Source organism: Diadema antillarum, unplaced genomic scaffold (genome assembly GCF_040938485.1).
Source record: "Diadema antillarum isolate AM-2024a unplaced genomic scaffold, OU_Dant_1.0 scf00000093, whole genome shotgun sequence".
Classification (NCBI taxonomy): Eukaryota; Metazoa; Echinodermata; class Echinoidea; order Diadematoida; family Diadematidae; genus Diadema; species Diadema antillarum.
Window position 1 is genome coordinate 3,736,441 of NW_027270982.1, and position 22,979 is coordinate 3,759,419.

Here is a 22,979-nt window from a genome sequence, read left to right on the forward strand (position 1 = left end):
TGCACTTTCTGTGGCTGTTATATGTCCCCTCTCGGTCTCATAATAATGCAAGATCAGTCCGTTATCATTTTTTTAGTTACAGTTTGTAATTTCTGTACCTTATCTGTACCTTATCTCTTTCTGCATTTGCCACTGAACTACAATCATGTTGTTTAATGTTGTGAAATATCAATTAATGTATATTCTACTTATAGCACGGAAATAAAGTCCTTCCTCAAATAAAATAACAAAGAAATCGAATCAATCAAATAAAATAAAAAAATCATATACATTTTATACCCAGCTTTAGCTGTTTTAATAAGCTGCGTCTATATCTAAAAATAGATAATTCAAAACTTTGGTTAATTCCATGTCTAGACGAGAACGTAATAACATATCATTCAATATGAAAATGATAAGTAATACAACTCTGTTAAAAAACGAACGTCGGGCATCATTTTGAATTTTTACGAAAAAGTGCGGTTATTTTCGATGTATCACTACAAGTGTTGATATCTCTTCTTTCTGGAGGAGCTAGAGGTGAAGTTTTTGTATTTGGGGATGAAAGAATAATATTGTGTCCAAAAGAAGAACAAAACAAAATATCGAACTCCAATTTATAGAGCACCTAAACCTTATATTATTTCCTATATAAAACCATTTCTATTTTACAATCGCAGTTCCGATCAGAATCACGACATCAGACGAGGGAATATAATGGTAACCATCTAATTCCAACCAACAGAGAAGGTATACACGCCGATGCGAGCAGATATACCTATCACCTCTGTTGTTTGGTGCTGATGGTTCCAAACCATCGTTTTAGGGTTCACTCTCGCATGAATTATTCCGTTCCGAAGTTTTCCATTGATTTACAAAGCTGTTGACTTCCCGTCCTCATTGGTGCGCATGCTGCTAATTACAGTTCTTGTCTTCGAGGTTCAAGTCAGCATTGCAAGACGGTCATCTCTGTCACATTTTCTCTTTTTTATTAAAGACTATTGATTTTTCTCTTCTGCTTCTTCTACCTCATCTCCGATACCTCTTCCTTCTCATTTTCCTTCTTCTTGTGAAAGTATCCAAACATCATTTTAAAAAACCGTTATACATGGCTTGTATTTCTTATGCATTCGTGTGTGCATGCGGTGTGCACATTTTTTTTGTATCTCCATGTGTATGTGTTTTATCTGTTTATAAATGTTATTTTGTGTAATCGTTTTGTTTTATTATTTCAACATGATCATCAAGGGTGATTGTGTACGTTTCAGATGGAATTAGAAATAAAAAGAAAACAAATTACACGAAAAAAATGCGAGTGTGTTTATGTGTGTGTGGTTATGTGCATGTGCTTGTTTAACCGTTCTTCATGTATTTTTGTTTCTGACCACCTTGGTGGCCAAGTAGGCTGGGATATAGAGCGGGGGGGGGGGGGGTGGGAGGCTCCCAGGTCACCCCACCTCTGCTGCGACCTCGCGATCGCGATGAAAATGGGCGCACACATCGCCTGTGACGAAATCTATACAAAACTGTGACAGTTGATTTAACAGTAGTTTACAGCGGCCGATCCAGGGGGAGCGCACCAGCCCCTCCCCTTTATATATTCTCTGTTAAAAGAAAAGAAAGAAAAAGAAAAATGGGGGCATACGCCCCCCACGCCGCCCCCCCCCCCCCTTTTTAAGGAATTCCTTTAGATCCGCCCCTGGTTTATGCTCATAAAATGCATGTGTGAAATCAGGCAATACTTTGCTATAACTCACTGAATAAATCTCTAAAAAGGTATATTTTTGGTGAAGGCCCTATTATATGATAAGCCCTATATTCTTTCTGAGTTCTTATTAGCAAACGTTAGTGAAAAGAATATAGTGCCATCCAAAAAAAAAAAAGAGAATAAGAAAAAATTCTGATGATTTTTTTTTTACTATTTCTTTGATTAGTTTTAATTTTGGGGGTTGCCCGATGAAATTTGTTGGTGACACTGTTCCGAGCATGAAAATGTGTTGATAATTGATTTTAATCAATAAAAGAAAAAATGACGATAATCATGCTTTTATGAAATGTGCATTGAAATTTTTGGTCCGACATGCATACAAAATTTATTATGCGTAACTTCGTGCTCAGGCGTCGCAAATTTGGTGTCAAAGGATGCGGGAAACTTGAAAAATAATGTTGTGAAACAATGCTATAATTTGGGATGGCGACATAGGGGGGTTCCCAGTGTCCCCCGCCACCCGCCCAAAACCCTGCAAGGTTTGTAATAGATAATGCATGATTATAATGGATGAAGTAAGTTTAAGCACACAGGATCGGGAATTTGGATTATGATCTGTCTCCCCTTCCTTGTTCTATACTCACCAAATAAGAGTGCAATATTTCCGGCGACATTCATGATAAGTTGTTTCAGTTCGTATTAGATAATAATTAAAATGAGGAGATTTTTCATAACTTTCTCTCGTGATATAAAATTGTTTAAAAAGATGGAACTGTAGTAAAGGCCTTAAATGATCTTGGTCTGCGACAAGCCAATTTGTATATTGTTTCTCTTGCGATTTAGATGAGCACTCCTGATTTAAATCAAATAAGGAGAAAAGTTAATAAAAATAAGGAAGGGTTAATGTTTCTTTTTAGGCACACAATATCAATGACGAGATCGGAACTGTAGTTAATAGGCCTGTAATGTCATAATATTTCATGAAAACATCATTATTTTGTTAAAGGAGAATTCTGGGCCAGCAGTCAAAAGTTAGTCTGTTAAGATCAGAGTAAAACTTTATAATCAGAATCAGATCAACGTAAAGAAAGTTATGACATCGTAAAGTTTCGCTATTTTTTTTTTATAGAAAAGACTCATTGAAAATATTGTATGCAAATGAGTGAGTCGAAGTTGCCATCGCTCCACAACTTGCACATGCATGGTTTATACACACAAATTAGAAATGTCCATGTTTTTCTGTTCAAACACAAATTGCCCCAGTCTCAAATTGTAATATTATATTATTTGTCTGATCATTGTTTTGAAGTTATTCACCCACACAGGAATAACATTATAATAACTTAGATTGTTTGTATACCTATTTTGAGGTGATGACATCATCTGCGCATTCATTCGCATTTTCATATCAACAATATTACTGTTCGAGAATTAATTTGAAATAATTAACGAAACTTTACAATTTCGCCTACTTCTCTAATTTTTATCCGATTTTGATCAAATATTTTTGAGCCAAATAAGGATCATACTTCATTCTTTCATTCTTTTACATGTGTTTTAAGACAACAGTATCAACTGTGTGTAATATCCAGGGATGGGTGCACCGAAACATTGAATATTTATGCATTCTCTTGAAAGGATTGACTGAGTTTTGTCAAACTTTCATTGATGTGCACTACCACTATTGCTGCACTTACTCAATGCCGAATTCTAAAATTTTCGACAAAAAAATTTAGGAAATGCCAAAGAAGGAGAAAGAGAAAAATCTCTTCGCGAAACGCACACTAATGGAAAACAGAGTTCTGTGTGGAAAACACGTTATTGCACATGAATAGATCTACAGCACTATAGATGGCGCTATGTATGTCACGGACACGGACACTGACGAAGACAATGATTTCATGTGTTACCGTGTCTTCTCTCTTGAGCCAAAGACGTGATTTCAACCTGTCCGTATATTATACTAGGCCCACGACATTTTAGTTAGCGAGCTCGAGTCCAGAGCTACAGTTTGACACCTTTTGTTATGTGTGGAAGCTTTGATGATAATGATTATTTTGCTCTTTCAGATGCGGTTTATGACCAAAATATGGTTAGGAGAGTCGGAGCAACAATTCGCCAACCGATGTCACAGCATTTTTATGGTGGAAGTATTTCATTCATTCATTCATTCATTCATTCATTTATTCATTCATTCATACATTCATTCATACATTCATTCGTTCGTTCGTTCGTTCATTAAGCTGGTTCATTCATTTATCTATTTTCAACAGCTATTAACAGGAATAAATTACAATACAATGTACTATAAACGATATTAATAATTTTGCAAAATATTCAGAGTATACCGATATATTAGAAATGGGAGGAGTGCTAAAATGCAGTGCTTGTATAGGGTGCATTCCAGTGCTCATATGATATATAATTCAACAAAATCATCTGATTTTTTTTTTACTGTTATACATAGAACGGATACCCTATATACAAAACAAGCTTAAGACATAGAAACCTAGCTAACCCTGAACAAAATACCCTGGACAAACTCCTACACTAAGTCACTGTCATGCAGTAGAAAAGGAGGCGGAGGAGGAGGACGAGGAGGAGGAGGTGGAGGAGAGAGTGGGAGGGAGGGAGAGAGAGACTAATTACCTGTACCTTGTGTGAAGAAAGAGAGGTCGGCATGGTCGGGGACTGTATCAACAAGACATTAATTTTGAAAATTCAAATCAAATTTCATTAACGATTCCAATACTACATTATCATTTTCAACACAATTTCAAGGAAAACAAACAAACAAACAAAGAAACAATGTTATATTACAACTGTACATTATGTAAACATGAACGAAACTATGTGTTCAAAATAATTGTAATATCGGAAAAGAGAGGCCCACGTAAAAGACAATCTTAAAGATGTGGGCAACTCAGTAAATTGAACATAAAATATACAATAAAAAAAATAAAAGCAACAAAAGCATATGAGAACACATATTATTATGTAGGCACAGAAACGCTCGGGAGAAACGAAGACGTAGACATGCAGGATAAAGAACAAGAGACAATGGAAAGGGCAGTTATAATAGAGAGAGAAGAGAGACCGAAGGAAGGGATGTATGATGGACGGAGCCACTGAGCAGTCGCTTGATTTTAATTTGATCATAACTGCTATTGATTTAAAGTAATGTGGTAAATGTCATTTTTGTTTTGTTTTGATAAAACACGACCATTCGACGTGATATGCAACATGTACGTTCCCGATCAAAGCTCATGTTTTACAGTAGAAACTAATCTTCTGGAGGGGGTAATTTTTTGCTGCTAAGATGAAAGCCCTTGAAAATACTTGAACACAGTATACAAGCAACAGAAAATGGTTGAATGACATATTACGCACCGCTATAGATGTGTTAAAAAACGTTCGTTTATTTTTAATACCAATGTTTTATATAGTTTGTCTCTATTATATACAATATATACATGTATATTGTCTTACGTTCCTTGCGTGCGTTTCCCTAGCAAGAACATAGTGTATAAATTTAATAAATGATACACCTTTCATCATTTTTGTGGTGAGAACAACTTAAAATGTTTGTTAATCCCCTTTCGTATGAGTCGCCTGCACCTAATTAATACTTTAAATCTGTGGTTTGAATTTATTTTGAAGATTGTTATGACTCCCACTTTCTGGCACTAAATTATACTTTTTTTTTGGGGGGGGGGGGCTTGAAGCCCGCAGGTATACTCATACGTCTTTGATTCCAGGATTATATCTGTATCATATTTCTCCGTTGTTTGCTGCAAATATTTTTCTGTATCAACGCCTTAGAGCTCCTTGATATAAACACTGTATATATATTTTTTTTCTTCTTCTTCTTTCTTTCGAAACAATGATACAGTTATAGTAATTTTATCTATTTTGTAAAAAACATATCATTGTGTGTGTGCTCTATTTAAATACTGTACATTATTTTGGGTTGAACCATGATATGGGTGTGTCTGTGCGTGGTTGGAGGTGTGTGTATGTGGTTGAGTGTGTGCACGTGGATGAGTTAGTGTGCGGTACACGCGCGCGTGTATTGTGTAGTTATTTGAGTTTGTCTGAAGAATATGAGGTATTCATCAATATCCCTATTATGAGCTCCCTCGTGGAGACGTAATGAGCTCCTTTATGGAGACAATATGAGCTCCCTCGTGGAGACTTTATGAGCTCCTTTGTGGAGACAATATGAGCTCCCTCGTGGAGACGATATGAGCTCCCTCGAGGAGACTTGTATGCATTTAATATTCTTGTTTATATCTCTTTAAGATCTATAATGAATGTTTGTTTTATGTTATAAGTGCTGTCTGGGGCAAATTATTTGTATAGGGCCCCATTTTTCTCTCTCTCTCTCTTCTTTCGATCTTTAAAATAACAACAACAACAAAGTTTTATAATAGCTGCAACAAAGAAAAGGCTATCACAAAAAATATGATAAGAACGAACAATATCTTAAAATGGGAATGTCTGTTTCATATTCTTTTCCCAGCCACTCTTACCGAAAGTTAAACAACATCGCCAATTTTCTCCAGACACAATCTGAAAATATCAGGAAAGTTAAAAACGTCAGCCCGAAATGTCAGAAAGTGTAGTTACTGTGTACATCATGAAGAGTCGGAAATTGTCGCCTTGATAAAATTTCTTTGATATTGCATGCAAAAGAAAAAAAAAAGAATTAATTTCAAAAAGACAACCTGAAACCGACGACAATAAATAGACAATTGCAATGCAGACACCTCTGCATATAACAAATAAATACATATACATACATGCATGCATACATACATACATACATACATAATAGGTTTTCTACCTTCCAAAGTTTAAAGGAACCTTTAACGAATGTAACTAAAGAGGGCGACAATCCTATTCGCCTTTCAGGTAGATGTAATCTACCAATGAGTAGAGAAGCTAGCGCTATCTTCTATCAACTCCTTGCAATACTACGCAGGAAAGTTAAAAACGTCAGCCCGAAATGTCAGAAAGAAGTTACGGTGTACATCATGAAGAGTCGGAAATTTGCAATATACTACGCAATTAAAGTTAATGAGCTTTTGCCATTCAGGTAGCATGAATGATATCTATAAATATGCGATAAAGAAATTACAAGTAGGCCCTATATATATCATTACTTCAAAAAATCTTAACATAGTGTCTTAAACGTATTTTAAGACGATCAAGTTGATGTTGTTCTTACGTTTCACTTTCCCCGCAATAAAATTTGACTCGTTCCTGATTACGGGAATCAATGTTTTCCTTTGGGTGGGTAACTTAGATTTCGTTCAGCAAACACTGTCATGTTATAGATTTCTACCTTTATCTCCTGCAGTTAACACTAAGTATACCCCCCCCCAATTCTCAGATGGATTTCACCCCTTGATTTTCTACTTTGCTTATCTTTGCTTATTGGTCTCTCTTTCGATTCGGATATAATGTCGTCATAATGACTTTGAATAATTCTCCATTGATCAGAACGTAAAATACATACAAGAAAACTACGAAATGACTTGAACCAAACCAAAAGTCAAATCTTTCTGTCATTATACTTGATAATTATCAATGCGTGAATGCAGGGGCGGATCCAGGATTTCTGTAAGGGGGGGGGGGGGGGCGTGACTAATATTTCTGGTGCCACTTCCGGGTTTCATTTCCATTTTTTTCTTTTTATTTCTTTTGTTTTTTACGAAAAATAAAGGGGGGGGGGGGGCGTGCGCCGGTTGCGCCCCCCTCTGGATCCGCCACTGTGAATGGCATGTCATGCAGGTTAATTCTGATAAGTTTCGTTCCAATTTTGCTGTGACTGTTGCATGTCATAAAAACTTTGTACGCCTGTTCCAAAATAACAAGCCTGTGCAATTTTAAGAAAGCAACAACTTCCACCACCCCCCCCCCCACACACACACAATTGCAGTAAACATTATTCCTGAAACATTCCTTTTTCTTCTGCAAAAGATGGCGCTCAGAATCGTTTTTAACCTTCATATCCGAGCACATACTGACAAGCTTTTCCTTGAGCACAAAATTCTGTAAATAAAAGAGTTGTATTTGTTTCAACTTGGTCAATTTATGTTTAATTACAACTACAATCATCTACCTAAAATATTTTATTCTTTATTTCACCGTAACAGCCACGTATCCCACTAGACAATCTAAAGAATTTCATCTTCCCTTAGTTAGAACTGTACACACTCAAAATACATTTGTTTATACCGGACCCAGATTTTGGAATAGCTTAGATAATGATCTAAAAGAATCTGTGAAGTTAATTACATTTAAGTATAAACTCAAAAAATATTTGTTTTCTAATATACCAGTTAATTCTGTTCAATGAAAAAACCCGTCATGTTTCACTTTTCCTTGAGATTTTGTAGTGTGTCCACAGACCTTTTCCATCCCTCTCCTTTTCCTTCTCTTTTCTTCCCTGCTCCTTTTTCCTCGTTGTCCAGTATCTGTCTGAGTGCATTTCCTCAAACTCTGTTATTTCTGTGTATTGTGTTATTGTTGTTGTTGTTGTCGTCGTTCTGTTTTTTGTGGCCGATTGCATATCTTCCTTTCCGTTCAATTTTCCTGGCACACCTGGCCCCATAGTGTCTGTGCCACAAATGTGATATGTTATATAGTTTATATGTTTGCATCCTAAAATCCTAGTAAGTATTGTTCATAGTATCAACATCATTATATCAATGAGTAAAATGTACAATAGTATATAGAAGAATTTAAAATGAATATGTCTTATTGGTATAACAAATTGGTGCTGTTGTTGTTTTGTTCCAGTGTTCCACGTTCTACAAGCGTGGCTTTTTTAGTGGAACACTGTTTTCCATCATTGTGATTATTTACTATTTTTGTTGCCATGACAAAGTGCATTGTTGTTTTTTTTTACGACATCATTCGTGTATAATATACTTTATATTGTATTGAAAAAATCCTTTATCGGACGAGTGTAAGAGAAATGAAAAAAAAAATGTATCACTTTGGATTATGTCAACTTTTTCTTTTCTTTTCTTTGTGATGATGGAAATAAATAAACTATTGAATTGAATTGAATTGAATTGAATCGAATTGAAACAAAAGTCTCGTGTTGCAATTGCAAGTGAAAGAAGTGAACTTTAAAAATAAGCTTTCTTCGCTTATTGAGGTATTTAGGTAGATGACGTCATGTGGATGTCGTAACATATTGAGTAGCAACTCCTCGGCGGGCTCAAAGGAGATGCATACAGTAGTAACTCCTCGAGTGCGTAATGCATCTCACAATAAGAGTCAAATTCTGAGTTCATTGCCAATGCTGCTTGACGCTTCCCCCTTCGTTGGCTCCTTGGATGAAAGTCTTGCAGTGCACGCTAGCGTGACTGCAGAAAATTTCCTCAGTGTACACCTGTTTGGATGATCGAAAAGCTGACTGTGTGACATTCGTCATGTGGTTGAACTGCTCGGTGGACATGCGCCCTATACTGATATATAGTAAGCTCTTAGGTACAATTCGAAAATAGTGGTTGTTTCACGATCTCCAAGGTCAGTTCGATGCATGCCTGAACAGAAAGTACATAAAACCAGTCATTTCATCAACATATTCGCGTGATTGCTTTGTCATGGATGTGCACTCAAGGGTTAGCTCCATCCGCAAGTGATCGCATCTTTTTGCATCCATCATTGTGAGGAGCAGTGTTTTGCTTCTCAATACGTGCGTGCGCAGAAAGTGAGCGAGTCTTCGCGTAGGGGTCTTCCAGTGTCGCTGTATCATTCGTATGTGAGCATTCGCCGCTGGCTGGGACTTTGTCGATCCGAGAGCAGCGTGTGTTGTGTGTGTAGTGCACCTCCACAAAGACGGGGACTTGATGCCCCATCAGCAGACTCGCATCGGGAGCTAAACTGGACAGATTGCTGCTTGGAGAGAAAAGGCCTGCTCAAAAACTTACAGAACAGAATTGTCAGCTATAGATCATGGAGTATACTTGGATCACAGCTCTGCTTTTGGTGGCTGCTTGCTCAGTTCGTGTCGGTGAGTTAAAGCATCCGTGAGAAACCTCTCTAACGTTTGAAATTTTAACTTATTTTAGTTATCGGTATGTTTATCTGCAGACGATGTGGCGTGGATGTTGGGATTGTTGCTGAAAAGCATTTCGCGAGAGATTGGTAACTTTCTGATCTACAACTTATACTATAGGCCTAACTGTTACATTTCTTTCGGTCAGATTAAACTTCTGACAAGCGAAATCCTTATCATTCACATTCACAATAGTTTCCATATTTATGTAGACTCTCTCTCGTGGCTCTAATTTGATGTATTAAGACTCTTAAAAAGAGAATGATTGGTTTCATGTTGTGAAGCTGAAAATGGGAACTAAATTTTATTTTTAGTAGTAGTACAATAGTAGACTAAACAGTTAGGCTACTACTACTAGTAGGGTGGAGATATTCCTGGTCCAGAAAAATCTAGCTCTAAGACCAGACTAAGACGAAGAATCAAACAGCTCAGATTAGAAATATAATGCACAGAGGTTCCAATCCTTCCTTGAGTTACTGTTTGACTTTAATTACATCACCTTGTTCTGATTGCCATACACGTGATACAGTTGATAAAACTTCCATTATGACCTGTTTCTATAAATCTGAATGTTTGTGTTTTTGAATGGAGACTAGATCTGGACAGTTTTAGACTGTCTACTCTAGTTGAAAATGTATAGGCCTAAACTTCCACAGAACAGAGCTAGATAGGAGACTACAGTCCATTATTGTTAGCTAGTGGCTGTTTCCACCCTGCTGATACTATATGACTGGGTTTGAACAGAGAGGTGGAAAGACTCTTTCCACCTCCCTGGCTAGTTTGGAGTAGCTGTTGAACGTTGCTGTTTCAATCAGAGTTACTAAAAGGAATGAAGGTACTAAAGGTGTCTAGCTGCTTCTTTATTCACTAACTCAGTGTTATTTCTTTCTTCTTCCAAATCTCAGAAGTTTTAAAATCTATATACCCAAACTGGTTACCCCAAGTTAGAAATGGAAAGTTATATTAATGTATGCCCATATGAGACATGATTTCTTTCTGTTGGAATGAGAGGCCATCAACCATCAAGAGTTCCTATATGAAAGATTCAGATGCTTCTCACTCCAGTCAAGGCACAAGGAAAGCAATAATTTTGTATCACGTAAAACAAATTATATTTGATTTTTTTTTTCATTTTCTTTGAGGGGGAGCTCACTCAAAAGGTCTGAATCCTATACCTTTTTGGATCACTGAGATTTCAGCACTTAGACAGTTTTGGACTAGAAGTGTGGGCCTGTCACTCAGATTTAAGCATCAATGATATTAGAATATTAACACTGAAAGAAATACTTGGTTCAACAATTCAAAGGTGTCTGAGCAAGGTTGACAAGTCTGTGTCGTGTGGGAAACAAGACACCAAAGCAAAACACAAACCAATTTGAAAAAGAGAGAATGAAATTATATTTGATTTTTTTCCCCATTTTCTTTGAGGGGAGCTAAAAGGTCTGAATCCTCTACCTTTTAAGTGGATCACTGAGATTTCAGCACTTAGACAGTTTTGGACTAGAAGTGGGCCTATCACTCCGATTTAAGCATCAATGATAAAGAATATTAACACTGAAAGAAATACTTGATTCAACAATTCAAAGGTGTCTGAGCAAGGTTTACAAGTCTGTGTCGTGTGGGAAACAAGACACCAAAGCATAACACAAACCAATTTGAAAAAGAGAGAATGAAAGAACTGGAGAATACAGTATCCATTGTTTCATATCATTTTATTTAATTTCCAACAAATATGATTACAAAATTTGAATACACAATGATACAGCAATGCAATGAAAAACAAAATATGAGCTGTACATTTTGTGAGTTTTGTAACAAGAGATATTTTATGAGGGGACTGGAGACTACAAGCTCTGCTTTTTAGCAGTCCCTTCCATTTCCAATCATTTCTTTTTCTATGCAATGGGTATCCATTTTCAAACTAAATGTCAAACCATAAGCACACTCTTCATTAATTTGTAAAGCACATCCTAGTGAAGATTCTACTAGTATAGTATTGGAACCTGACACAAGTGATTGCTAGAAATCCAGGATAGGATGATTAAAGTGTTGTAGGAATGCCTTACTATAGACCCATCGCAGGTAAATTGTTTCCATCTAGTGAAATACCACTGCAGAGTGTACTAATACATTTTGTCGTGCTTCTAAAACAAACACAACAGCGATATGTAGACTGTGTCATTGATATTGGAGGGTACATCAAATGTTAGAAGTCTGAAAGATTTGCACAGTGTTTGAATCTCTTTTTAGCACATTTCTTGTTCATCACATTGAATGAAGGCACTTGTGTACTACGTGAATAGTGGAAATGCCAGCACTAGATTTTGAGCCAAGATAGGCACTGTGCAAGCATGGCAAGGGTTTTTTGTTCCCTCTCCCTGTCTCTCCTCCACCTCTCTCTTTTCTAGGAACCAGAAGTGATGCATGGGAGCTAGCCAGAAGGGATGTTTACTTTCCATGTTTCCACAATGGGGGGATTTATTTACCTACTCACACTGTGCCTATTGTGTTTCTCTATTCAGCTTGTGTAATGAAGGAAGTTATTTATTTGCCCAGGTAAATAGTGATAAGAATCTGTGATTGGCTTATTGAGATCTCTATGACCATGGACCATTTTGTGTCAAGTGGGCTGAGAAAGGGTTGTGTTTGAGTTGTGGAGATTTGTATTAAATTTGGCTAATCATCTATTGTAGGACAATAGACCTCTTATAGTAAACTTGAACTGTCATGGATATCTGTGAATCTAGCGGTCAGAACTTAATTTGTATGGGTTAGTTTGTGGTTCAATTGTAACAGCAACATTCTGTTTGTCAAAGGTATACAGAGGTCAGTGTACTCCATTGTTGAAGATTTGGAGCAAGTTTCTTTAATGAGTAACAGCTTTTTAACTATTAATAACAACACTTGTTGTTGTTGTTGTTGTTGTTTTGCCCAAGTAGCAATTTATACTTATGGTTGATTGGTAGTTACTTGCTGCTGCCAATCACATTTATTTTTTAAACAATACGATTGTGACACTTCATGAAATAGAGTTTTGCTTTAAACTCATTGATGAAAATATGGAAGTGCTGAAGAGGAGATTTTGAAGCATCCCTAGAAAAAGGTTCTATTCAACACAATTGCATTTGAAGATATTATGAATACCTGAGAGGTGAATGCAAGCACTTTAACTTCCTAATGAATTAAATATTTAGATGACATAAAATGTGAGCATTACTTTGAGCCCTCAATACCCATCAATTGAATTTCCAGACAGGAATTCAAACATTCCAAAAAATATTCCTGTTATTTGAAAAAGATTAACAATTTATAAGAATGTTACACTTTGATGATAGGGTTGCAAAATCTGGAAATCTTATTATGTAACCCTATGAATTCAATGTTTATATTTGAAGTAGGAAGTATTGTGCATTGTTACAGGCAATGAAAATTGTTGACATTGAAGTGAATTATTTGAATTATGTCATTTTCATAATGGTAAGTTTTGTAGACTTTACCAGCCACAATCAATTTGATGTTTTTGTCCATGATTTAAAATCCTGCCCTTCTTGGAAAGCTACAATACCTAGCTCAGTCATATTGAGTAGGCCTATATGTTCCGCCAGTGAAGAAAGCCTTACCCCCCCACCCCCCCTCTCTTGATTTGTTTGGTTTATTTGTACATTTAAGCATGAATTCAAACTCCAGTTCCAGAAATACAAACAATGACAAATGCAATTGTCATAATACTCATCAAAAATATTACACAAGTAGAAAAATATAAGCAACAGCAATGATAGTAGTAAAAACATTTGAAACATGTAAATGAAAAGTTGTTCACATTGTTGTACTTGTAGATATTTTTGTCCCCTCCAAACGAGTTCAAGCAGGGACTATGAAACGGGCTCTGTACGTGTGTGTGTCCGTGTGTCCGTCTGTCCGTCCGTCCGTCTGTCTGTCTGTGCGTCTGTGTGTGATCAAAATGTTCAATTTGCTACTTCTCTGTCATTTATGAGCCAATTTTGATTCTGTTTGCTTTATATGATAGCACTACATGGGAGCTTTGAAACTTCTATACAAAATTTCAGTTGTGACCTTTGACCTTGACCTTTGACCTATATTGTACATTTTGCTTCAAAATGCTACTCCTTCGCCACTTCTAGCCCAATTTCACTTCCGTTTGCTTTATGTGATGGCACTAGGTGAGGGCTTCAAAACCTCTACACAGAATTTTGACCTTTGACTTCTTTGACCTTTGACCTTGATTTTTTACCTATATTGTACATTGGCTACAAAATGCTACTCCGCCATTTCTTACCCGATTTCGATTCCGTTTGCTTTATGGGATGGCACTAGGTGAAGGCTTCAAAACTTCTACACAGCATTTTGACCTTTGACTTCTTTGACCTTTGACCTTGATTTTTGACCTATATTGTACATTGGCTACAAAATGCTACTCCTTCGCCATTTCTAACCCGATTTCGATTCCGTTTGCTTTATGTGATGGCACTAGGTGAGGGCTTCAAAACTTCTACACACAATTTTGACCTTTGACTTCTTTGACCTTTGACCTTGATTTTTTACCTATATTGTACATTTTGCCACTAAATGCTACTTCCGGCGGGGACATATGTTACGCACAGCTTAATTTCTACTTTTCCTTGTTTTTTTTTTTCAATAAATGAGAGAGAGAGAGAGAGAGAGATAATTGAACACAGGAGACAACCATTTTTAGCTGATAGGCTGGAAATGGATGGGGCATCAAAAAATATCTCTCTTTCATTTTCTTTTTTTTGGGGGGGGGGCATTCAGGAAGAATGACAAGGAAGGGCTTGGATAATGAATGTGTTAATTTATGGAAAAATGAAGTAGAGCATATATTCATACAGTCAAGCTCTCTTTGAACTCCAAAGTGTGTAGGAGTGATGTTATAGAGGTCATTTTGATTAAGCTGTCCTGGCCTGCTCAGTTCCATAATTTTCCTACTTTTTATTGGCATAATGAAGGAGTTAACATTCCAGGAATTCCAAACTAGGCACATTGTAGCTGCTGAAATGCCGTGCCCTTGTTCTTGTGACCCTTTTATGCCCCTTTAGAAAATTTTATTGGCTCCTTCATGTGTGTGTGTGTGTGTGTTTGTGTGTGTGTGTGTTATTTGTTGTATTTATCGTGTGTATTGTCCACCTAGCCTGCAAAACACTTTACTTCATCTTAGTAGTATGACTGTTTCAGTAATGAATTTTTTAAAGAAATGAAATAATTAAAACTGGCTATTCAGCAATGTCATACAGCAAAACGGTTCCTTCAGAATTAACTCTTTAGATATAGGCCCTAAGTATTTATCAAAAAAGAGATTTCTTCTTCACCAAAAGTGAGTGTGCAAGAAAGTGTATGATGTAGGTATGTAGTCAAAGCCAAGTGTTGTTTTTTTTTTTTTGTGCAAATGTTTGCAATGCTTGCTGAAATTGAACATATTGGATTATTAGGCTAATACAGTATAATCATAACAAAATTTAATAGGGCACAAGATACATCACATATTATCTGGTAATTTCTTTCATCTTGTGTTGCACTTTTATGAGATGATTATAAAATAAGTTGGTGTTGCATATCTTGGACCAATCGTCTTGTAGGATGTTTGTTTCTTATTACAGCAAGAAAATCCTCCCTATAACCATGGACCGACGACATTCATTGTAGGTCCATGCTATGACCTATGAGGTCATTATTTCTGACCCCTTTGTTTGCATGCCCCGCCCTGCAACTTGACACAGCTCTCTGCCCTAATCTAATGACCTTTGTGACCTTGTCAGGTGGTGAGGAAAGGTTCACATGATCATGAGGGTGGTGCCTCCAGGTGCAGTCCCCCTGTAATCTGTGTAAGAGGTGATGTTGTCTAAAACCATGCAGCTTCCATGGCAATGAATGGCTATGACATCAACTTCTATAGTCTATTGCCTCCGATGAGAACAGTTTTCTTAGTTTATGTGTTTGTTTGTTTGTTTGTGTGTGTGTGTTTATTTTTGGGGCGGGGGTTGCTCATTTCTTTTTTCTTTCTTGCAGAACTACAATGTACTTCTAGTAGATAGGAAAAATGCCTAAAGGATTCAGATTCGATTTGGGATGATTTACATCATCCTGTCATATTAATGGTCATATTAATACTCTCAAGAGCATTGTCATACTTCACAAAAAAATAAAAAATATTGGCAAGAGGGAGATAACACTGCAATTTTAGTAGGTCAGAAGAATGAAATGATACAAGAGAATAACTAAAATTTAAAACATGATATATTCGCGGCATGAATTTTTCACGAATTGGAGCCGACGGCCTCTTTTGCGGCATGACATTTTCACGAACTGCCACTGTCATTCAGTGCACATAGTGTAGACACGAACTTTTGCGTGCATTTAAATTTTGCAAATCTTGCCACTCGTGAAATTTGCGAAATTAAAATGCATGCGAACATTCCTCGCTTTACAGTATACTTGTGTGTATTAATTAACTTCTTTTAAAGGAAACATTTTTAAAGTTGCAGATACATTGAATGAGGTAGGGCCTATATTGAGTCCAGAAAATGATATTAGTATCCAAACAATGAATTTAATATTCATATGAATGAAATGAAACCAACTGAAAAAGAGAAAAAAGAAATGTAGAAATAGTGCTAGAAGAAAAGGAAGAAGAAGAAGAGGAAATAAGGCCTATGTAGAACTTGTTGTATTGGTGTCCTTGTGTGTGTGTGTGTGTGTGTGTGTGTGTGTGTGTTAACAAAACATGTCATGGAACTACATACTGTAGAACGAGAAATGTTCGCGTGCATTTTAATTTCGCGATTTTTCGCGAGCGCCAAGATTCCCGAAATTAAAATGCACGCGAAATTTCTTATCTACACTATATGCATTGAACGCAAGAGGCAATTCGCGAAAATTTCTTGCCACGAAAAAGGCCGTCGGCTCCAATTCGCGAAAATTTCGTGCCACGAATATATCATGTTTTACAGTAAATGATTTATATCTGGATCATTCCATGTCACAAGTATTCTGTCTCATGGTAGAAATCCTACTTGTGGGGCAGACCAAGCAATGTGATAAGACAATGCTTCTAAATGTTCACACACTGTTCCAAGAGGTGACACAGGGTGGGATCTAAACAAGTGTTCTTGGTCTCTTCTATCTTTTTATGTACATGTATGCTTGCTGATACAGGATCGTGCCATATAAGTTTAAGACTGTACATACATGTAGTACAGGAGGCATATGTACACACTTGCCATGCTCCATGTGGTTTTATAAAGTTGTACAATTTACCATCCATTATATCTCTCTGAAAGGTACATATGAACATTTTTATTGTGGAAGATAATGTTTTTTACTTCACATTTCTGTTGTTGTTTTTTTCTCAAATAGCCTCCTGCCCTTGCACAAGATGCAACAGGGAGACAGATTATGCACATAGTTTGCAAACGTTGCAGTGGTAGGCAAAGACACCCCATCCTTATGTTCACAATCACATAGGCAGACCGAATAAAAAATAAAAAAAATAGAGGGTTTGGCAGTGAAACATGTTTGGTGGTGTCACTAGGTGTCACAAATTGGTGGTGTCACTAGTAAAAGGATGGGTATCCCTTGCTTGTGTATTTCGAGTGCACCTGTTCGAACTACCCATACTCTTGGAGTTTGCTCCTTGTAGACATGGTAGTTAGGTAAAAGACTGTGGATGCAGTTTTTGGTACCTCTCTCAGTTTTTCTTCACCCCTGCCAAACAGAAGCCAGTGATGCCAGTAGTGCCACAAATGAGATATTGTTCCAAATTTGTTGAAGTATTGTATTTGCCTGGGTACTATCAAGACAATTTCATGTGGATCATGGATGTACATACTGTTTTATGGGCATAGGCCTAATCTAAATGATTGCTTCTACTGCTTAGTGTGTTTAGAAGTTTCTGTAGCAACGGATAGCGATCTTGAACAGTTCTTCCTAACACATTACATTACTGCCAGCAGCAGGAAATGAGTTGGTAGCTGTCAGACTAACACCATAACATTAACAACAGTGTGGTAATATGCAATACCAGTACATGCCTTCTACAACTGTACTCCTAGTGAGAGAATTTCATTCTGCTGGAAATATCAACAGAACTGTGGTTGCAGAGTGAATGAATTTACTGCTGTGGCAGCTGATATTCATGTGTAGAGATGCTATAACAAGGCACATATTATGCATTCCTTCATTGACATTGAAATATACTATGCAATCATACAAAATCTTCTAGAAACCCTATGTACATGTACAGTATGTCCATCATCAATTGCAGTATGCCAGATGTATTAGTTACACAGTTCACTATCCATTCTGGCAATGAGAGCAATTATCATTTGCATGATCTTGCTTTTTATATTTTCTCCTCAAAGTGGTAATTCCTCATGGCCACACAACATGTTCACATTTACAGAAGATGTACAGATATCATATATACTGATGTACACAAACAGGTGTAAAATAAAAGATGCTACAATGTGATCAAAATTGTGATTTGTTTTCAATTTTCAGTAACTGGTAGAGGAGATAATGTGAAAAGGCCAACGGAATCACAGGCCAATGGTAAGAGCACAATACTTCTTCACATGCTCACCATATCTGTCATAATCTGTCTGTCAGTCTCTCTTTCTATTTTTCTTGGTCTGTTTTCCATTTTGCTAGCCTTAGGTAAACATTGAAAATGACAGGCTAACATACCTGAGTCATGGATTGCTTTAATTTTTATTTGTTACTTCAATTTCTGTAATCTTCCATTGATTTAATGTGTGTAAAATGTGTTTCGGTGACCAAATATGGATTTCAAATGCCCTTTTCCTTCGTGGACCCACCCCAACCCGCCCCCTCCTATTCCTGCATGGAGAGTTGAATTCAACCAGAAGAGGAAAACAAAGAGAAAGATACTTAAACTCCAAAAACCTACCAGAAATTACTTTGTTCAACTATGCTACAGGTGAACTGGTTGATTTTCGTGAAACTCTTGAATACTACAATATTGAATACCCAATGAAATCTAGTCAGAGCCAGAGTATAAATTTTGACTTATTGACTTTAGCTGTGCAATTAAAAATGATGAAAAACTATGCATGAAAATGAAACACGAAGTGCCGTTCAGTTTTGAGTATTTTGGATTCATTCACACATGGCTGTAAAGTGCCAGTGTTTACATTTTTGGACATTTTTGATGGTGTCAAGATTAAATTTGATTATTATCCATAAATGAAAAGTCATGTTTTGTACTGATTTTTTTGAAGGATATCATGTTTGTTTTCTTGTATGAATAAATGAATGAATTTGGGAAGTGATGATTTATTTTTAAGCTGGAGTAACGAAAAAGAAATATGTAGAAAGATATTTCAGATACAGTGCTTTGAAGGGGAATGATACCTAAATACAGCTGTATGTAGATGAAGTAAGTGCAGCAATATATAATGTAAGCAGAACAATCAGTGAAGTTAGAGGAAAATCAAACAATTAATTCAAAAGTTATGAAATTGTAAAGTGTTGGTGTCACCATCGCTGGATGAAAAGAGTTTAAGTTTAAATAACAATTCATGGCAGGAAAATGTTTGTTAAAGATAAAAAGAAAATTCAACTGTTCATTTCTCTAGTATAGTGATAGAGTGCCTGACTTTCCTCTTTCACAAAGCAGGGGGGGGGGGGGGGAATGACATGGTCCTTAACATGTCATTATCAAGTAGAGCCTGGCTTGAGTAGTAGAGGGAATGAGCACTTAACATAAAATTGAAATTAGTGGATTTCTCTTTATATCCCATTTTCATGTCATCATGCAATGATGTCACAGCACTGAAACTTAAAAATTCCATTTACTTTTCAACAGATTGTCTGATTTTTCTCGAACTTCACTGATCAGTCTTCTACTATAAATACAACATTCACACAATCCTCGTTTGTATTTCTGAGGGTATCATTTCCCTTAAAGGCATGTGTTTGTAATGATGTACTTTTGTTGTTGTTTTGTTTTGTTCTTTATCAGAGCCTACAACTGACAACACATCACCTCAGTCATCCACATCAGATGCATCATCCCACAGTAATGCAACATCTGCCATTTCAACATCTTTGTCAACCCAATTAGTAATTTCAACCTCTGAAACACCAACAGATTCATTGAATACTGCAGTAACTTATATAAATGCAAGTGAGACAACTCACCCAGGGAGTACACCACAAGTTGCAGCAACTTCTATTGTCACAGCTGTGATTTCAGATTCACCTCCTCTTGAAAGCAATGCTCCAGAGACAACTAACATAGTGATGACGACTCAAATTGCCGGAACTTCCATTGTCACGGCTGTGGTTCCAGATACAACTTTTCCTGAAAGCAAAGATTTAACATCCACCCCCGAGTCTGGGACTGTACACCGGGGAATGACAACTGAGGTTGCAGCAACTGCCATTGTCACAACACCAACTCCCAGTGATGCCCATGCCACAACAGGAACTCAACCAGTCCCTTCTGAGCTTGAGACATCTCAAGTAGGAACTACATCACAAGTTGAGGCAACTTCTGTCATCACAGCTGTGGTTCCAGATACGGCTTCTCCTGAAAGCAAAACTCGTGCTTCCCTGTCAGAGCCTGGGACGACACCACAAGTTCTAGCAACTAGCAATGTCACAACTCCTATTCCTAGCTCAGCCAGTTTTGAAAGTGAAACTGTGTTATCCACTTTAGAGCCTGAGACAACACACCTACTAACTACAGAAGTTGCAGCAACTAGTTATGTCACAACTGCAATTCTGAGCTCTCCCAGTTCAGAAAGCAATACTGCATTTTCCACTTTAGAACCTGAGACAACACACCTGTTAGAAACAACACAAGTTGGAACAATTACTGATATTGCAACCACAATTCTCACCTCAGCCAGTTTTGAGACAACCAATGTACTGACCACAACACAAGTTGCAGCAACAAGTGATGCCACAAGTACAATTCCTAGCACAGTCCCTCATGATACAAGTATTCCACCCTCCACTTCTGAGTCTGAAACAACACAAAGAAGGATGTCAACACGTAACATCACAGTAACATCAAAATCTCGATCAGGAGGCCGAGGTGACTCTTCAGTAACACAGCGTTCAAGTTCATCTCAAGTGCTGACAAGAGGCAAAACAACAACTCTGCATGAAATTACAACGGAATCTTCAGTCACATCTACAGTAACCTCAGAAGTGAGTACAACTTGTCTAAAAAATAGTCTGCTTGAAAACAGGAGATTTGATTAATTATGAAAAACACTTTTTATGCCACAGTCCCCAAAGGGCATTGTGTTTACAACACACAGCAAAGTGTACGTATAAATGTACGGAATACAGCATTTGTGTATGTGTTTGTGTGTTTTTGTTTCATATTGTCTGCTTATTCAGATAATTTGGAGCTTTAGTCATAAATTGCTGTGTGGAATGAAATCCTGTATGTCCCAAAGGGTTTCAAATTTTGTTTATTTCAGTTTTATGTTTCAGTATCTCCCAAGAGACTGTCAAAACAATGATAGACAAGGTGATATTTGTTGTCTTATGTGTTTAGATTTATATGTATAAATGTGTAGAAAATAGTGAATTCATAATATAGCATGCCCAAAAGGAATTATTATAGTGCAGACATGGTGTCATATGATGGAGGCACTTCCTTTTATGATTTTTATTTGAACACCAGAACAGGTGCCTTACCAATATTTGAGTAGATCATACCTTTCTTAATTCTGGTTTGGATAGCTCACACATTTGCTTGATGCCGTGTTGATCTCAGTACATTCATCCCCCCATCCACAGCCCCCCCCCCCCCAAAAAAAAAAATAAAATATATATATATATATAAAATGTCCTTGAATGTGACTTTTGTTTAATGCTCAAAATGGCCCCCTCTGCACCCTGTGCATTCCTTGCAGACAGGACTCCAACAAGTCAATGTGAGTGATCTGACACAAGATGAGAAGGCCAACATCTTGACACTAAGCTTTCCTGGTGTCAACGTAAGTATTTTCTGTTCATTTGTCCCTTTCTTGTTCCTATACATTTGTTCGTTATGAGTATTATGTTGTCCCTGATTGCTTAACCCTAAAAAGACTGGGCTATTTTGGTAGCTCGAAAGACTGGGGGGGGGGGGGCCTCAAGGCCCCCCCCCCTTAAGATCTCGGCCGTGGATCGCGCGATCGCCGCGGAACTTTGCGCAATGGTAGTGTGCGATGTAATCTACAAGATTGTGTTTTTAAATTTTCCAAAATAGTCTTCTTTTATTTTATTTTGATTAATTATGATAATTTATGCAAGAAATCAGAATCTTTCATCTAAATCAGTAAATCAGGCTCCAAAAGTGCTCATTTTTGGTATAAAAATTCTTTTTGGCATTCTTAGCAAATGTACTTGAGAAAAAATTCGGTATCAAAATTATTTTCTTATTCATTTTATTGTTTCATGAATTTCTTATGTATTTCTTTGTTTTTTCGACCTTTTGTTTTTGTTGTTTTTGTAAAAAATTTGTCACAGACACTTTTTGAAGCATACTACTCCTAAAACAAACTAATTTTAGCCATTGAGAGTAAAAATAAGCATATTTATAATTATATGAACCATGTGAAAAAACTCAATTTGCATTGACTTTGTAGACAATCACATTTTTTAGCCATTTTTGGCCTTACGTGCATGTACAAAAAGTCATGTAACTTCAGAACTGTACCCCCAGGCATCACAAATTTGGTGTCAAAATGTGCGGGAAACTCAAAAGAAAAAAGTCGTGGAGCATCGCGGCGAGAGCATTGCGTGTTGCAGAGTAATCATGCGAAATGTTGAGGGGGGGGGGGCCTCCGAGGCCCCCCAGTGCAGTTAGGGTTAAGTAGAAATATCTTTTCCTGGCAGTCTCATCAAAGCTGGAAGGCCATTTTTACTTGTAAAGTAAAACTGGACAGTCAGCTATTAGGGGAAGATTATCTTTCATGCCCATCTTCTTTCCAACCGTAACCCCCCCCCCCCCCAATTCTTTGCCCAAACTGTAATGTTCTCACTTTGCTGTTATCTCCCTTGGTTTTGTACCTACATGTACTTGTCATGCTGACATTTCACTGATGAATGTAGCAAATAGAATGTGACCTATGTATGATGCATAAATACTAGAGTAATGACAAATTTGGATGTTTCTAAAGTCAATGTGGTTAAGGGAAGACATTTGTATGTGTGATA

The 22,979-nt window shown here is 37.0% G+C and overlaps 1 long non-coding RNA gene across 1 annotated transcript; it reads left to right on the plus strand.

The window, feature by feature from the left end:
• The first annotated feature begins 9,475 nt into the window (after window positions 1-9,475).
• On the plus strand, window positions 9,476-19,912 carry LOC139718345 (uncharacterized). Its single transcript, XR_011710031.1, has 3 exons — window positions 9,476-9,719; window positions 18,297-18,347; window positions 19,780-19,912. It is a non-coding gene; the product is annotated as an uncharacterized lncRNA (long non-coding RNA).
• The last annotated feature ends 3,067 nt before the right edge of the window (window positions 19,913-22,979 follow it).